The sequence below is a fragment of the Oryctolagus cuniculus genome, chromosome 11 (assembly GCF_964237555.1).
Source record: "Oryctolagus cuniculus chromosome 11, mOryCun1.1, whole genome shotgun sequence".
NCBI classification, from domain to species: Eukaryota; Metazoa; Chordata; class Mammalia; order Lagomorpha; family Leporidae; genus Oryctolagus; species Oryctolagus cuniculus.
Window position 1 is genome coordinate 63,479,407 of NC_091442.1, and position 13,830 is coordinate 63,493,236.

The following is a 13,830-nucleotide window of genomic DNA, read 5'->3' on the forward strand; positions in this document are numbered from 1 at the left end:
TTATAATAAAAGCTAGGTTGAACTGACATCTTTTTATATATTTTATTTTATTTAAGGTAAACAAATTTTATGTATTTCATATATATAGATTTAGGAACATAGTGATTCTTCCCATCCTACTCTCACCTTTCTTTCTTTCTTTCATCCACACTCTCACCTTTCTTCCTCCTTCCTCTCCTATTCGCTCTGTTAAATTTTACAATGATCTACTTTCAGTTTACTTTATACTCATAGGATTAATCTTTCACTAAGTAAAGAGCGCAACAAATAGTATGAAGAAAAACACTGTTCCTCAAGGGTTGTAAACAAACATCTATTTGCAAAATGTCAATTTCACATCTATATTATACATTTTTGGTACCCTATTAGTTATCACAGGAAGAATATGAAATGCTTCATGAACTTGTGTGTCATCCTTGCTTAAGGGCTACGCTAATCTTCTCTGTATCATTTCAATTTTAGTACATGTGCTGCCATAGCAGCAGTAGAATTGACATCTTAACTAAATCTTCACGAACACTGTCCATTTATTCACCAGCTACACTGCAGCATTTTTAAAGTTTCAGATGCATAGAAAATGCACATAATTTGGTACATTTATTTCTAAGTTTTTTAACTCAATATTTAGCATTTTTGAGATGTTATTTTTAATTTATATTATAGCCAAAGGCTTAATGCTCCAATAAACAAAGAGTCCAATAAACAAAAAGTTAAGACCAAGGACTTGGGCCATCCTCCACTGCACTCCCTGGCCACAGCAGAGAGCTGGCCTGGAAGAGGGGCAACCAGGACAGAATCTGGTGCCCTGACCGGGACTAGAACCCGGTGTGCCGGCACCGCGTCACTGTGCACTTACTCCTCATGTAGGATCTTTGTCCTTAGTGTGCTGTACATTGAGATCTAATGCTATAACTAGTACTCAAACAGTATTTTTCACTTTATGTTTCTGTGTGGGAGCAAACTGTTGAAATCTTTACTTAATGTATGCTAAACTGATCTTCTGTATATAAAGAGAATCGAAAATGAATCTTGATATGAATGGAAGGGGAGAGGGAGTGGATAAGGGGAGGGTTGCGGGTTGGAGGGACGTTATGGGGGGGGGAAGCCATTGTAATCAATATTCTGTACTTTGGAAATTTATATTCATTAAATAAAAGTTAAAAAAATAAAAATAACACCAGAAAATACAAAAAAAAAGTTAAGACCATAATTCAGCAGGAAATTAGGCAAAGATTAAAAAATAATCAAGTGAAAAGATGTTCAACTTCGCTCATATAAAGTAAATTTTAAAAGCCACAAAATTGTATAGAATTCCTATCAATTCATTTGACAAAGATTTCCAATATGTTCTTAAAATGTTAAAATGTTTTAATTTCTTAATTTCAATTTCCACTTACTTATTGCTAATATGAAAAATACAGTTAGTTTTGTAAACTGTGTCCAACAACTTTGCTGAATTCACTAATGAGTTTTTGGACTTTGGTTAGATTATTTAGTATTTTATATATTGATGATTTTGTCATAAGCAAAGAAAAGTTCAGTTTTTCATCCTACTATGGATACATATATTTCATCTTACCGTACTGTAAATACAGTCCAGTGTTAGAAGTTGTTTGGAATTTCTTGCCTTATTTCTACTTTGATGAAGAAAGCATTCACTGTCTCATTACAAGGATAATTTTACCTGTAGGTTTCACTGATTCTCTCCTTCAGACTAATCCTACTATGCTGAGAGATTTTCATCATGAATGTGCATCAGTATGCATCATACCCAATCTTCTTATCTTTGACATAACCATTTACATTTCCTTTTTTTTTTTTTTTGTTCTGTTAATGTGGTTACTTACATTGATTGATTTTCAATGTTAGGGTAAACTTGTATTCCTATAATAGAATTCACGATCATGAATATTAGCTTTTATATGTTCTGCAAAAATTTTCTGATGCACTTTTGTATTTATGCTCACAGTATATTTGTAATTGGATCAAATTTTTTAAAAAATATTTATTTATTTATTTGAAAGTCAGAGTTACACAGAGAGAGGAGAGGCAGAGAGAGAGAGAGGTCTTCCTTCCAATGTTTCACTCCCCAATTGGCTGCAACAGCTGGAGCTGCGCCAATCTGAAGCCAGGAGCCAGGAGCTTCTTCTGGGTCTCCCACACGGGTACAGGGGCCCAAGGATTTGGGCCATCTCCCACTGCTTTCCCAGGCCATAGGAGAGCTGGATCGGAAGAGGAGCAGCCGGAACTAGAACTGGCGCCCATATGGGGTGCAGGTGCTTCAGGCCAGGGCGTTAACCCGCTGTGGCACAGTGCTGGCCTCAGATAAAATTTAAATGTTATAAATTCCAAATAGGGGTTTGAGATTTTCAGATTGGTTACCAAAAGAACCCTAATGGTATACCGAAAATAATGTTCAATGTAATGATAGGGCTAGGTCAAAAGTAAAGCTGAACTCAGAAGATATATTTGGGAAATATACCATCTTTTCTATCTTGTGAAGAGGATTAAAGAATCAGCATTATTTCTTCCTTAAATTTTGGTAGAATTCACCAATAAAGTCATCTGGAACTAGAGATTTACTTATGGATATATTTTTTTAAAAATTTAGTTTCTTAAATAAATATATATATTTAATTTATATATATATATTAAACAAATATATAGCATGTTATCTGTACTGTCTAGAACAAGCATTGTGGTTTTATTTTTCAAGAAATTTGTCCATTTCACTAAGATATTGATTTAAATGGTATAAAACAAAATATTTCCTAACCTTTTCAATGTATTTGGGATCTATATTACTGTTGCCTCTTGCTTTGATATTGCTAAATCTGTATCAATTCGTTTTTCTTAATAATTCATTCTATAGAGCCTACAATTTCCTTGACCTTCTGAAAAAAGGCAGCCTTTTTTGACTTAAAATGTTATTGGTCATTTTCTGTTTGATCAATTTCATTTCCCTTAATTTCTTCTTTCCATTTAACTGGCTTAATCTTGTCTTATTTTTGAGGTAGAAACTTAAATGATAGAATTAACATTTTAATTTTAAATGTAAACATTTAATGCTACAACTTTACATCTAAGCATTCTTATAGACACATATCACAGGTTGACACAATTAGCTTTAATTAACTTCATATTTTTAATAATTTTTCTTTTGATTCATGAGTTGTGACAATTACATTGTTAATTTTCAAATATTTGGAGAAATATCAGATCATTTTACTCATTTCTAGTTTAAGTCTATTTTGGTAAAAGAACACACTCGTCTTATTTTAATTCTTTTAAAGTTATAGAATGCTATGGTCCACAATACAGTTAAGGTATGAGATTTTAAAAGAATATACATATTGCTGTGTTTTCATGGAATGTTCTATATCAATTAGGATATTATTGTGGGTATTTGCAATAATCATTGAGTTTTGGTCTACTTCTAACAATTATAGAAAACATGTTTAAATCTGCAGCCATAATTTTGGATTTATCTATTTCTCCTTTGAGATTTCTAATTTTTATTTTATGCATTTCAAACTTTCATTACATTATACATTTGCTTACACTTATGTAGAAATGCTTGATTTATAAATTAATCCATTCATTTATTGAAATGCCCCCTTTATCTCTGATAATATAGATAGTTCTGAATTTTCCTTTTTCTAATATTAATATGACCACACAAACTTCGTCTAGGATTTTGGTTTTTCCTTTGAACCTGGCTGCATCCCAGTATTTAAGAATGTTTAGAATATATCCTTAAGATTCTTTTTATATGTAGTCTGAAAATTTCAAACTTGGATTTATGAAATCTGAAAATCTCAAAATTTGAACTTTTATAAAATTTAAATTGAATGCAATCATGAACATATTTGTTTTTCTATTCATTATTTTTCTGCCTGATTTCTGTATTTTCCCTCTGCCTATTGTTCTTCCCACTCAACCCACTTTTAGTTGTTGTTTTGTCAATTAAATACTTCAGTTTTGCATTATCTTCCCTAATGACTTCTTATATGTAACACTATCATAGCCATTTTAGTTGTCATTTTACTTGAACAATATAGATCTCAAACATATGATAATCAGTATCAAACATATATTCCCTTCACATGTAGAGCATTGTGGAGCATTGGATTAAGGTGCATTTAGAATGCCTGCATCCCATAGCAGAGTGTCAGTTTGATTCATGGCTGCTGTGCTTCCTTCTGACCCAGCTTCCTGTTAATGCATTCTGAGAGGCCATGGATTATGTCCCAGTAATTGGGTCCCTGCCACCTACATAGGAGGCCTGTATGGATTTCCAGGCTACTGGCTTCAGCCTGTCCCAACTTTGACTCTTGCAGGCATTTGGGGAATGAGCCAGCAGATGGAATCAATCTATCTTCTCACTCTCACTGTCTCTTTATCTTTCTCTCTGTCTTTCAAGTGCATAAAAATAAACATTTTAATCAAAAAACAAAACCCTTACATTGTTTCCATCTTTTTCTGTGTCATCAAATGTGCTTTTTGTCAGATATTTTAGTTTGACATTGTTATCTTGTTGGCACTGTACTGTCAGAATTTAAAGAGATTAAGCAATTAGAAAAATCTTTTATACCTAATGTATATTTGCTATAATAAAGTAGATGAGATTAATACATATATTTATCTTTGAAGTATATATATATTTCAAAATTTATACTTTTCATATCTACATAAACCATTTGGATCATTTTTTTTCTGTTCTGTTAGCACTGTGCCCTTGTCAGTGTGCCCGTTTCTTTCCATTAACATCGTGCCCATGTTTTACCCTACATCCTTCAGCATGGGCAACATATCTATAATAGTTGGTTTTAAATTTGTATTTATTTTATTTGAAAGGCAGAGAGACAAAGAAAGAGACAGAGACAGGGATAGACAGAGCTCTCCCATTTGCTGGTTCACTCCCCAAATGCAAGCAAGGGCCAGAACTACCTTAGTCAAGGCCAGGAGCCAAAATTTAATTCAGGTCTCCCAGATGGATGGCAAGCACCCATCTACAAGAGCCATCACCTGCTTGCTCTATGAGTGCATGATCGCAGGAAGTTGGAACTGGCAATGGGCCCATGAGCCCAGAAACTGGACCCAGGCACTGTGCTAAGGTTTGACAGCACCAGAAATGCTGTCTTAGCTGCTATGTTAAATAACCAACCCTATAAAAGCTATTTTAATCATTATCCGATTATTCATGTCACTTCTAGACCTGCTTATGTTTGCTACTTTTTTAAATCTAAGTTATGTTTTCTTGCCTCGAAATTTTTGATTGAATGTTAAACACTGCAATGTCATATTTCTTTATGTTATCATTACAAATATATTTTATTCTCCAAAATTCACTTTGTTCTGACATTTAGGTTATTATCCTGGATATGTTTGATCGATTCTTCCATGGCTTCGTTTTTAAACTTTTACTCAGATGTTTTTGGAATGCATTTAATATAAGCTTAGCTTCGGTTTATTCTAAGTTTTGAGGCTTCTACCCGAAATTGTTTATTATGAAGTCTCAAGACTCTGGCTGGTGGTAATGTAAATTTTTCCCAGCTCTATATGAACTGGTTCTCCTATTAATTGGTAACAATTATTTTCTTAGCCCTGTAAAGTTTCCATCTATTTCAGTGTTCATTTTAAAGACTGTAGGAGAGCCCTCTGGACGTCTCTATATTTATCTCTTCCATTTCAAGTATTCTACCCTTCCAGCTACTTTTTCTAATTTGGATCTTTCTCTCCTCAACTATGCAAGGTCATTGGGGGTGTTTTGATTCCTGTTCTCTATACATTATTCTAAAAACTGGTCCAGACAAGAAGTCATGGCATTTGTTTCTCTTCTCTTTGGTTGTCATGGGAATGGACTTTCTGATGTTCAGTTCTGAGGACAGTCGCTTCAAATATTCCGACAACTTTTCAGGTTGTTTGTGAACTGTTTGATGGCCTTGTATTTTACCCTATGTATATATATTTATTAATTTCAGGTAGGTATTATCAATCTCTTTATAGACTCCAGAAATCTAGGACCATGGATTTGTGCAACTTGAGTGAGGGGCGGGTTTTGTGTTGCAGCAGGTTAAGCTGCTGCTTGGGACACCATATCACAGTGACTGTGGAGTCTTGCCTCCACTTCCAATCCAGCTTCTTGCTAAAGTGCCTGGGAGGCAGGAGACGATGGCCCAAATATTTGGAATTCTGCCATTCACGTTGGAGGACCAGATGGTGTCCCTAGCTCCTAGCTTCAGCCTGACCCTGAGCTGGTTACTGCAGGTGTTAGGGAAGTGAACTAGTAGATGCAGGATCTCTCTCTTTCCCTCAAATAATAAGGCTTTACAAAAAAGTAAAATATAGTGAATTGATTAGAATCTAGACTTAGAAACCATGTTGCTACATTAAAAATATCTTACAATTTTACTTATTCATTTATTATGTTATTAATTATTTCACAACATAGAGGAAACAAGACACTTGGATAAGTACTATGTAATTTTTATTCCTTAAATTCCTTAAATTTTATTATAATAGGAGCAGAAAGTAGTTTTTAAATAATTATACTTTCTTAATTTATTGAAAATCAAAAAGTTTTCAATTTCAAATATCTATGTACTATAAATCAGCCAGTATTCTAAAGTAAAGAGATTTTATAGTGATTCATATGTATCATCCAAGTTTTCATCTATGCCTTTGTATCTGTAATAAGTTACTAAATTTGATTCCCAACAATAACTGAGAAAGCTTGAGGATGCTAATGCATTTCTTGGAAAACATAATATTCAACAATTGGAATGAGCTCATCTGTTCCTATGTTTTGAAGATTCCATTATCGTGCTAGTGACCATAAAAATCAAAATTCATTCCTGGGGGGAAAAAGCTTAATTCTTGTGGAGATTACGATGACACCATTCCTTCTTCAGATAACTAATGTCTACACAGTAGAGGAAACTTGACTGTATCTTCCTTGTCATTTGTGTATGTGATGCATAAAGGTGACAATGAGTTGTCTTCCTCCATATAATAACATTCCATAAGTAGAAATCTGTTTATTTTATTCAACCATTATAAATTTCCTGGTTTCACATCCTCAAATATGAGTGTTTTAATGTGTTCCATCCCCAAATGAATTCTAACTCTAACATGAATGTAATGTGTGATAACATCCACCAATCGAAACTAGCAAATGTATGAATACAGGTAAAGTTAGAAAACTAAAAATACTCAAGAGAAAAATAAAATGCTGGTGTTATCAGATCTTAGGATATGTGTGTATATATATGTGTATATATATATATATATAGATAGATATGGGGAATATCTATCTATCTATCTATATGCAAAAGGAGAAAAATCAAAAAAAGATTCAGCATAACGCTTTCCAAATTCCTAACAGGGATCACTTTTCAGTTAAATTTAAACACCTAAGAATAATTATGTGTTAATTACAGAGATCAACCAATGGTACTAGAACAAAAAAAAACAAACAAAACAAACAAACAAACAAACAAAAAAACGTTATGCTGAGTGAAATAAGCCAATCCCAAAGGGACAAATACCACTTGTTCTCCTTGATAGGTGACAACTAACTAAGCAGCAAAAAGGAAACCTGTTAAAGGGAAATGAACACTATGAGAAACGGTGACTTGAGTCAGCCCTCACCCTGACTGTTGATGAGCAACTTGATATGTAATCCCTCTTAGATTTTTTTTTATTTATTCTACTTAATACTTTTGGTTGAATACTGTAATCAATACACAATTCTTCTTAAGTGCTGAAACTTAACTGAAAATGATCACTGTTAAATATAAAAATGGGAATAAGAGAGGGATGAGATGTGCAATTCGGGACATGCGACTTACCTCAAACAGTAGAGTTAGAAACATACCAGGGGATTCCAATTCAATCCCATCAAGGTGGCATGTACCAATGCCATCTCACTAGTCCCAGTGATCAATTTCAGTTCACAATTGATCATAATGATAGGACTAAGAACCAAAGGGATCACATAAACAAGACTAGTGTCTGCAAATACTAGCTGATAGAATCAAAAAGGGAGAGAATGATCCAGCATGGGAAGTGAGATACACAGCAGAGCCATAGAATGGCAGATGCCCTAAACAGCACTCTGGCCTCAGAATCAGACCTTAAGGCATGCAGATCAGGCTGAAATACACATGAGAGTATTTCAGGCATGGAAAGCCAAGACACTCTTGGGGAAAAAAAAAAAAAAAAAAAAAAAAAAAAAAAAAAAACACCTAAATGAAAGATCTCCGCGAGTGAGATCCCAGTGGAAAGAATGGGTCATCAAAGAAGGAGGTACCTTTCTCTGAAGGCAGGAGAGAACTTCCACTTTGACCATGGCCTTGTCTAAATATGATCAGAGTTGGTGAACTCAGGGGGCTTCCATAGCCTTGGCAGCTCATGACAAGAGCCTAAGTTGATTACTGATGCCATAAACAAGAGTGTCAATTTGTTAAGTCAACAACAGGAGTCATTGTGCAGTTACTCCTAATGTAGGATCTTTGTCCTTAGTGTGCTGTACATTGAGATTTAATGCTATAACTAGTACTCAAACAGTATTTTTCACTTTATGTTTCTGTGTGGGAGCAAACTGTTGAAATCTTTACTTAATGTATGTTAAACTGATCTTCTGTATATAAAGAGAAAAGAAAATGAATCTTGATGTGAATGGAAGGGGAGAGGGAGTGGGAAAGGGGAGGGTTGCGGGTGGGAGGGACGTTATGGGGGGAAGCCATTGTAATCCATAAGCTGTACTTTGGAAATTTATGTTCATTAAATAAAAGTTTAAAAAAAAAAGAAGATTCAACAAAACATACACCTAATGAACCTAATGGATATATGTTTACTCTAGATATTTTTATGGTAATATAGTATATAATATTGTAAATTTATAGATTATATTCTTGGAGCAGTAAATATTCCATATTTTAAGTGATATGTTAGAATGATGTTATAAGGATGATACTAATTTTGTTGATGATGATAATGAGAGTGATAACACTATCAATAAAAATAAAACCCATCATTTACTAAATGGCAGCTTTGTCCTAGGCCTAATGTAAATTTTCTACATGAAAGTCAATCTTTTTGTGTGTCAAAGGCATTGTACATTAAAATTGCAAATGAGGTTTTTGTTTCAGTACCATTGTCAATATCACTCTCATCTAATATCTTTCTCAATGGTATTAGAACTAATTGGAAGTATTTTTCATAAAGTCGCTTCCTTCATAAATAGTTTTGATATATATCAAGTGCTAAGAAATTCTACTTTAAACTGTGATGCATCAATCAAAATTTCAGTGGAGATACTGTCCTTCCCTGGGGTAATATTTATAGTCTGAATCTAGTAAATTTTGACAATATTCAGGTAATCTGTGTCCCCTGCACTTACATTGTTTAAAGTTTTATTGGTTTCATTTTTTTAATTACATGCAATACTTATAAAACACAGAACTATAGAAAATAAAATTAGAATTTTTATATTAAAATTATGATAAGGATAAATTTGAGAATCCATGAAAAATTTGTGTTACAAGAAGTAACCACAGGGTTGGCGTTGTCGCATAGATGGTTAAGCCTCTGCCTGCAGTGTCGGCAGCCCATATACAGATGGGTTTGAATCTCTGCTGCTCCACTTATGATCCTGCTCCCCGCTAATGTCCCTGGGAATGCAGCAGAAGACAGCCCAAGTACCTGGGCCCCTGCACACTCATGGGATACCCAGAAGAAGCTCCTGGATCCTGGCTTGGACATGGTCCAGACCCAGCTGTTGCAACCGTTTTTGGGAGTGAACCACTGGATGGAAGACTTCTCTGTCTCTTCCTCCCTCTCTCTCACTGTAACTCTGCCTTTCAATTAATAAATCTTTTTTAAAAAGAAGTAACTACAGAAAACTCAAAGATAGCTAAAATATGAACTACCAAAACAAGGAGTTATGGAAAATTGAAAAAAATAATTATTTATATACTTTATTTCTAATATATAATTTTTCTGAATTCTTTTTTTATTTTTATTTATTAATTTGTTTTTGACAGGCAGAGTGGACAGTGAGAGAGAGAGACAGAAAGAAAGGTCTTCCTTTGCCTTTGGCTCACCCTCCAATGGCCGCCACGGCCAGCGCGCTGCGGCCTGCGCACCGCGCTGATCCAATGGCAGGAGCCAGGTATTTATCCTGGTCTCCCATGGGGTGCAGGGCCCAAGGACTTGGGCCATCCTCCACTGCACTCCCGGGCCACAGCAGAGAGCTGGCCTGGAAGAGGGGCAACTGGGACAGAATCCGGCGCCCAGACTGGGACTAGAACCCGGAGTGCCGGTGCCACAAGGTGGAGGATTAGCCTAGTGAGCCGCGGCGCCGGCTCTAATATATAATTTTAAAATCAATAATTAATTAATAATATAATAATATTATTTATATTGTATGATATAATATATAATATACACAATATAATATATTATATATAATATATAACATATATAATATATAGCATATATTATTATAGTATATTATTATATCATATAATATATAATATTATTATTTATATTATTATTATATAATACTATAATTTTAAGCTGTCCATTCTTAGCAATTTTAAATTTGAAAATCTGTCTTATCTGATAGTGTTGACACTCCATCATTTTTACTGTATTTTTTGAATCCTGTTGTTTTTAAGCTACTTGTATCTTTTATTGTATTGCATTTTTATTTATACCTAACTGATAATATCAGCACATTTTGGATGGATTTTTGAATACATGAAAGCTTACTATTAGGGTTGTATTTTTGCTCTTTTATTTTTGGTTTCTGTAAGTTGACTATCTTTCTGCACTTCTACTCTTCCTTTATTATTTTAGTATATATGATTGAATTATTTCCTAGGTGGTAGTTCTGAGGCTTGCTGTATACAACTTAAACTATTACATTTTCTGTCAGATTCATGCTGCTTTTCTGCCCTTACTCAGCTCCATTTTTTCTTCACCTTATTTACTCATATTGTTATTATACACATCATGTCTATATTTATTGAAAACCCCAAAATATGTTATTATAATTATTACACTACATAATATTATTACTTTTATTTAAATGATAGAAGAAACTAGAGTAAATATATGTATTTTTAGAAGTTGATTGTCTTATCTTCTTATTAACCCCTTCTGTTTTCTTCATTTCTATGAATCTTTTTTGTCAATTAGTATCTTCATGATTCCAATACAGCATTCCTCCCATTCATCTACTTTGTGTACTATATTGCCAAGAATATTAGATTATGTTGTAGGTCTAATTTGTAGATATATTGTTTCATGCAAAAATTTTTATGTTGGTTGAGAAAAAATGAAAATAATATGCAAGTAAACAGTAGTTTGTAATTACCTCCTAAACTGTTTTTACCAGCTTTCATTGTGACTTTTTTATATGGATCCAGATCATTGGTTTTACCTACTTTAAGGCTGTAGAACTTCCTCCAGTATTTCCAGTAAGGAAGATTTGTGGGCAACAATTTTATCAATTTTTGGTATCTGAGGATATCTTTGATATAATATTTCAAAAATATTTAAAATATATATCAAGGATATATTTGAAATAATAAAATTCAGATAATGAAATGAAGGTGAATTGCCTTCATTTATGGAGGCTAAATTTTGCTGGGTATAATATTCTCATTTAATTTTTTTGTCTTTTGTTACTGTAAGTAGTGTGATGATCCTTTCTGGTGTCATTGCTTCCAGTGTTCCAGTGAGAACTCAGTTGTTAATATTAGGAGGCATCCCTTACATAGCATTAGTTATTTTTCTTTAACTGCTCATAAAATTTTGTCTCTTGGGGCTGGCACTGTGGCATACAAGATTAAGCCTCCTCTGCAGTACTGGTAGCCCATATGGGTGCCAGCTCGAGACCCAGCTGCTTTACTTCCTATCCACCTCCCTGCTAATGTGCCTAGGAAAGCAGCGGAAGACGGTAGAAGTGCTTGGGTGCCTGCACCCATGTGGGAGACATGGAATAAGCTCCTGCTCCTGGCTGTGGACCAGCCCAGCTCCAACCACAGGGGCCATTTGGGGAGTGAACCAGCAAAAGGAAAGTTTCTCTTTCTCCTCTCTCTCTGTCTCTACCTTTCAAGTAAATAAATAAACTTTATTTAAAAAGTTTTTTTCCAAAAAATTTATTTGAAACTCATGCACACAAACACACACACAGAGAAAGTGACAGTGAAAGTGAGAGTGAGAGAATCTTCCATCTACTAGTTCACTCCCCAAATAGCCACAATAGCTGATGCTGGACCGGGTTGAAGTCAGAAGGCCAGAACTCCATCTGGGTCTCTCATGTGGGTGGCATAGGTCCAAATCCTTGGGCTGTCACTCACTCGTTTCCCATGTACCTAAGCAGGGAACTGAATTAGAAACCAAGCAGCTGGGACTGAAACCAGCACTCTAGTATGAAATTCTGATCTTGTAAGCAGTGGTTTAATCAGCTGCACCAAAATGTTAACCCCAAGATTTTGCCTTTTTAAAAATTTTATTTATTCTTAAAGCTTTAAAGGTTTATTCATGTATTTGCAAGTCGGCAGGTGGGGCAGAGAAAGAGAGAGAGAGACTCTTCCATCCACTGATTCAGTCCCTGCAATGGCCACGGCCAGGCCAGGCTGAAGCCAGGAGCCAAGAGTTTCTTCTGGGTATCCCACGTGGTTGTAGGGGCCCAGGCACTTGAACCATCTTCCCCTGCTTTCTCAGGCCACCATCAGAGAGCTGGGTTTTGGAAGTGGAGCAGCTGGGACTTGAACAAGCACCCATATGGGATGCCAACATTGCAGGCAATGGCTTAACCTGCTATGCCACAATGCCACCCCCAAGATTTTGTATTCTAAAAATACATATTACTAATATGTTACTAATATATATTGTTAAATTTTGGAAGGCAAAAAAAGACAAAAAGAAATGGGGGGGGCGAGTTGGGGAAGGAAAGAGAGAGTGGCCATGCACTGATTCACTCCCCAAATACCCACAATAGCTGAGGTTAGCCCAGGCCAAAGCTGAGGGTCAGGAACTCAATCCTTGTCTCTTGTCAATGGCAGGGATGCGGCCACTATGAGTTATCACCTGCTGCCTCCCAGGATCTGCATCAGTGGAAGGTAGAATCACAAGCCAAAGCTCATATTCAAACCCATATACAACAGTATGAGATATGGGTATCCTAAGTAGCATTTTAACTGCTAGTGCAAACGTCTGCCAATTTCTTTTTCTTTCTTATAATTTTGATAATTATGTAAAACCAATAACTTAAGAGTAAGTCCTTTTGGAAAAGGAAATAATTAAATGACCAGAATGGTAAGGCTCCATTGTAGTATATCAGTGGTAACAGCCTGATGGGTGGAAATTTTGTATAGTATATCCATTTCTGAGTTTGTTCATTTAATTACTTCAATTTTTCTTTCTGGTACTACATTTTTGATCTTCATATTTAAAGAGCATATATGAATGAATGCTGTTCATGGGCACTTAAAACATGTCAGGGAAAATGGAATTCAAATGTGTATTTGTATTGTCACAAAAGCATTTTTAAATATACAGATATAAGGGGTCTTCAAAAGTTCATAAAAGGGGAATATTTTATAAAAACTAAGTATAGATTTTATAAAAACTAAGCATAGATTTTTGTCCCCAAATAAATTTATCTTTTAATTCCACTTCTACAAATTTTTTGAGGTTCCCTCATAAATGTTACCATGCTTGGTGATTTGAAAAACACAAGCACTACTCAAAGTAGAACATCTCAATAAACTGAAGAAAGAGGTGGACAAATCCAAGATAACAAAGAGCATT

The 13,830-nt window shown here is 34.7% G+C and overlaps 1 non-coding gene across 1 annotated transcript; it reads right to left on the reverse strand.

Moving 5' to 3' along the window:
* Positions 1 to 379: 379 nt before the first annotated feature.
* LOC127487437 (U6 spliceosomal RNA) lies at positions 380 to 484 on the reverse strand. Its single transcript, XR_007914235.2, has one exon. It is a non-coding gene; the product is annotated as a U6 spliceosomal RNA (small nuclear RNA).
* Between the last annotated feature and the right edge of the window lie 13,346 nt (positions 485 to 13,830).